This window comes from Microtus ochrogaster, chromosome 7, assembly GCF_000317375.1.
Source record: "Microtus ochrogaster isolate Prairie Vole_2 chromosome 7, MicOch1.0, whole genome shotgun sequence".
Classification (NCBI taxonomy): Eukaryota; Metazoa; Chordata; class Mammalia; order Rodentia; family Cricetidae; genus Microtus; species Microtus ochrogaster.
The window spans coordinates 33,282,194-33,287,682 of NC_022014.1; positions in this window are offsets into that span (position 1 = coordinate 33,282,194).

Sequence of the window (5,489 nt, forward strand, 5' to 3'; positions counted from 1 at the left end):
TCTCAGTGTGGTCTTGATTTGCCATTCGGACTGGGGTAGGATAGATTCTCAGTGTGGTCTTGATTTGCCATTCGGACTGGGGTAGGATAGATTCTTTGTGGTCTTGATTTGCATTTCTTTGGTGACTATTGTGTTCTTGAACATTTTTCATGGTTTTTATCATCCGTTTATATTTTGCCTTTTGAGGGCTGTTTCATTTTATTAGCCCACCTATTGATTGGGTTGTTTGCTTTTTAGCTTAGTTTCTTGTGTTCTATATCCTAGATCCCCTGTCAGGTGTGTGACTTCCAAAGGCTATAAGCTGTCTCTTTATTTGACTGTAGAAGTAATTTTTAAAACACTTTAAAAAAAAAGTCAGAGACAAAATATTTAGGGCCTTTACAGTTAGGCTCCCCTGACTGGAAACAGACTGATGAGTAGCCCCTGTGAAGGAACTTTGAAGAACAGATGAACCTTGCTGCCCTGATCTCCATGTGATGGCTACTCAGAGGCTCACATTCTGACTGCCACTCAGAGGGACTCACACCACAGATCAGGTGGCGTTTAGAAATCCTTTTAGACTTGCGAGCAAATGCCTTTGGTGCACTGAGTTAGTGGCACAGGATCAAAAATGATATTGTATAGGGCTCTTGGCAGGAAGGATATAGTGCAGTGCCACAGGGGACCCTGGAATCGGGGAGCTGCTGGACTCTATGACACCCACTTCCCTCCAGGAAGCAGAGGGAACAAAAATGGGCAAGAACCACAGTTGTGAACTTGATTTAAGAAGTATTTTCTCTTGGAGTGTGTGTATATGATCCTGACATCGTGAGTTCGTGTGTTTGTTGATGTTTTATTGTGACTACTTTTCTAGATACAGTTATTATATCATTCACGGTGTGACTAAGAACGGAATCCCTCCAAGATAAGGAAAGTGGAGGATTCTAGTATTTTAACCTGTATTTTATGTGATGAAGTAGGAATGTCGGAATAGAAAGTGACTCGGTCAAAGGCTCCCTGGTGGTCTACTCTCAAAGGACTCCAGCTATAGTGAACCTGCATTTGCTGGTCCCTTTAAATGGCCTTGTTGTGGGGCAGCATGGTAGAGGAAGCAGAGACCAGCAGAGAGGCAGGGAGCCGAAGCACAAAGGAAGCAAGGAACCCGAGACTCCTGGCTTCATAAACTTGGCATTCCTGGCCGCCCCATTATAATTCTGTCTCAAGAGAGTCCATTCCGAGGAAGTCATTTTGGTGACTTGGATGAGGTCCACGGAGATGTGTGCCTCACCATCTAACTGGCGGCTCTGTTAGAAGGAGATGCCATTAAGATTCCCACAGAGCCTTTGGAATGTGGGGAGGGAGAATGTGTTTATTTTATAGTTCTACACTTAACGCTGCTGATGTCTAGAGGCTTTGTTCGTTCATTCATTCATTCATTCACTCATTCATTCATTCACGCATTCACCACTCAGTTCCTCCAGCACATTGGATGAATGCCCACATCCGCTTTATGTAACACATTCGTACAGGTTTTACATTTAAAGTTAAATAACTCAAGAATTAAACTAAACCATTAGGGAAATGAGCTCTTCACGGGGCAGTAAGCAAGCTCCCCCTTCAAAACTAACACATAAACTAAATGCGGAGCACTGATGAATAAGATGAATTAGTGCCTATAAATTTAGTGTCGATTTAGTTATTGAAAAAGAATTTTAATGATTCACTTTGTAAGAATTTATCAAAAGGTACCCTTGAATACATCCTAAAGGTATGTACACGGGATTATGTTTTATGGCTGGCTGTCATAAAAAGATTAAATGTAATTTAAACAAATTTGTCCCCTGTCTTAGTAGGGGTTTCTATTGCTATGATGAAATACCAGGAGCAAAACCAACTTGAGAGAAAAGGGGCTATTTCAGTTTATAGCTCTCCATCACAGTCCAGCCCCGAGGGAGTCAGGGCAGGAACCTGGGGGCAGGAGCCGATGGCTCAGTGCTGGAACTCTCTGGGAGAGTGATGCTTAGCTTACTAGCTTGCTCTGCGTGGCTTGTTGAACCTGCTGTCTTCTAACACAATGGTCCACCAGCCACAGGGAGACATTGGCACTGCCCACAGTACGCTGGGCCCTCTCACACCAATCGCTAATTAAGAAAATGTCCCACAGGCTTTTTCTATAGGCCAATTTGATGGAGGCATTTTTCTCAGTTGAGGTTACCTCCTCCAAAATGACTGCAGTTTCTGTCAAGTTGACATAAATTGGCCACTACAGACTCCTATATCCATAGAGTCTGCTTTCACTGGGTCTTCGTCTGGGAATGTAATCAAGTGAAATTGGACCGTATTTGGAAAAGCTTGAGTGGTACATATCAACTTTTAATCTTGGAATTATTCCCTCAATGGCATATTCTATTCACATAACATACATATTGTATTTGGTATTGTGTGTAATAAAGAGATGATAAAGAATAATGATGCTGGCAGTTTATTTGTAAATGCCATGATGTTTGATATAAGTAAGTTATTTGAGTGCCCACTGATTATGGCATCTGTGGGATGCCCTGAACGAACCCATTACAGATATTAAAGGCTGCCTGTATTTAGAAGGCCTGATTAAATAATGGCAGAGTCACCCTCTGGTGACTTATAAAATTCTCAGGCTGACCCTAGTTCCTGTCCAGTTTTCTTCAATGTTGCCTGGATTAATTGTTACAGAAAAGGTGGTAAAAATAATCATTTCCAAAGGAGAATCTAGCTGACTTTATTATTTTGTATCACAGATTTCTCCCCTCTGACTATATGACACATAAAGACCCATGGTCTGTTATTTTCACTGCTTTGATTTAAAATGTGATCACTGACCGTCCTCCCCAGCTGGCTCCCGTATGCTCCGCATGTCATTCCTGGTCTTTCTGACATGTGGTAGATGCTCCAGAACCGTTTGTATGTTCTTTGCTGTTGACCTGAAAACAGGCATTTCCCCAACATTTTCTGAATCTTCTTAGTGGATGAGACATTTAGAATAAAGATTGCACTCAGAAGAAATGCATTGCTCCCTGACCTCAGAGTGTCTAATTCTGGGGAGCCCTTAAGTTCTGTTGTGCCCTTACATAGTACAAAAATCTAATTTCTTTTATAGTCTTCATTTTAATCCTGATGCAAGATATCTCTTGTTTTCCTCATTTTCTACTCTCACTTCTCATGTAACAACCCCAGTCTCTTGACTGCAGGCAGGTTTAATTTTTTCTCTTTTTCTAAACATATCCAAAATAGTTTCTTAATATCCACTCTCCATCATTCCCACCAACACAAACTAAATGAAACTCTGATTGCTTCCCAATTCTTTTCACCCTTCAATCACATCCTGCTGAAGGTGTAAGGTCAGAAAATATTGGTTTCAAAAGTTGCTTGAATTAATTCAGTTTTATCTTCTTCATACGTACATCATACCGGTAGAAAGGATTCATCCCATTGGCTTTCATGTGTATTTCATTTTAAGATCCAATCTTTTTGTTGTTCATGTTTTGATTTTTCAAGACAGGGTTTCCCTGCCTCGTCCTAGCTGTCCTGGAATTTACTCTGCAGACTAGGCTGGCCCCGAACTCACAGGGATCCATACTTACCTCTGTTTCCAAGTGTTGGGATCAAAGGCATGTGCCACTACTGCCCAGCTTAAGATGCAATCTTAAGCTATGCTTTAGGTTTAAAAAACAAGGGGCAAAATAGCTGGGTTATAAGTGATTATTTGAGTTAGGAGGGAAGACAGTTGTAAAAAATATTTATTTGTTTGTATTTGCATAAAAATGTAGGTAGAAGAATTTACCATCAATTTATCATTGGCTCTAGAATGATTGGAGGAGGAGGAGGTGGGAGGATTTCCATCACGAGAGACTTTTGATGATATATTGCTTTCTACTTTTATTTTTTTAATTTTTTTTTTTTTTTTTTTTTTTTTTTTGTTTTTCAAGATAGGGTTTCTCTGTGGCTTTGGAGCCTGTCCTGGAACTAGCTCTTGTAGACCAGCTGGTCTCGAACTCACAGAGATCCGCCTGCCTCTGGATTAAAGGCGTTGCTTTCTACTTTTAAATTTGAAATTTAAATGTATTAAAAAGTTAAAGGAAGCGACCCATGTCCATTCCGTTCATCCGTCTGTCCTACCTGGCTTTACCCAAAGCCTCAGTATAGGCACAGCTTACAGGCTTCTATCTGATTCCCAGAGACTCCCAATTATGGTTGCCTTGACTTCCTGCTGTCTCCCCATTGGTGAGTCACGCAGACGAAAAGGGTGCTTTTTCAGGCCCTTGCACCCGCCCTGGGATGTTTCCCTCAGCCATCCGCTCACATGAGCGCATAGCTGAGAGATGTACTCGTGAAGTTTCTTAGGAATCTTTTACATGATTCAGTGCATTCTCTCTGAGCGCCGTGTTGTCACTTTGAACATTCAGCAGATGTGTTTGGCTCATGTGCAGATTTTGATTCTCAGAGATGAGGAATTTTTCATTCTTGCTGTCCAGCCTAGTGCTAGAAGTATTTTAAGTCAAACGCAACCCTCCAACCCCCTCCTGTTTCTTGCCGTCTTGTGTTTAATTTCCCCCCTCTTTTGAGTTCTCAGGTGAATTTACAGAGGCCACATGCACTTCCTTAGCACAATAACAATCTCTGAAAACATTGTGTCACGGCAAAAGCGTGAGCTTTTGGAGAATGAGATAGGAGAGTAATCTATGGCCTCAGCAGCTCTGTTGGCGATGGTCACATTACCCACTGTCAAGCTGACATCACACAGGAAGAGAGAGAGGTGTGTCTAGATCAGGTTGGCCTGTAGGCAGGTCTGTGTGGAAATTTCCTATATGAGGTGGGCAGACCCACTGGGAATGTGGGGTGGGAGGGCTGTCCTAATGGCTGGGTCCTGAACTGCAAAAGAGTGGGACAAACAAACTATCACAAACGCAGCAGTAGGCATGCAGGCAGGCAGGCATGCATTCCTTCTCTCTCTCTGCTCTTGAATGTGATACAACTAGGGGCTCTGAAGAGTTGCCTTGACTTTCCTGCAGTGATGAACAATCACCTGGAACTGAATACCAAACAAACCCTTTCTCTCTGAAGAAGCTTGTCATCGGGGTACTTTATCACAGCCACGGAAATGACGCCAGGGCATGACTGCACTGTGTTCCCTGGAAGCAGGTGTTTGTCTGAACTATGAAAATCATTTGTCTCCCCATGACCCTGCGCTAGTGCAGATTGAACTGTGGATCCGTGGAGTCTGGTTGGTTTGTTCATTTTATACAATAGTCATGGTTTGCTAGCTATTGTTCTAGAACTCAGAAATCCACTTTATTTTTGTAAGTATGGCAGGAAGACACAGAAACTTTCTTGAGACACAAAACCGTACCGTACACACGGTGGGAACAATTGACAGCATTATACAATTAGGAAAAGGGGGGTGGGGGAGCTAAGAAAGCCAGGTTGCAAATACAGGCGGCTGACTCTAGATGCAAGGCGCTTTCTGCTTATTG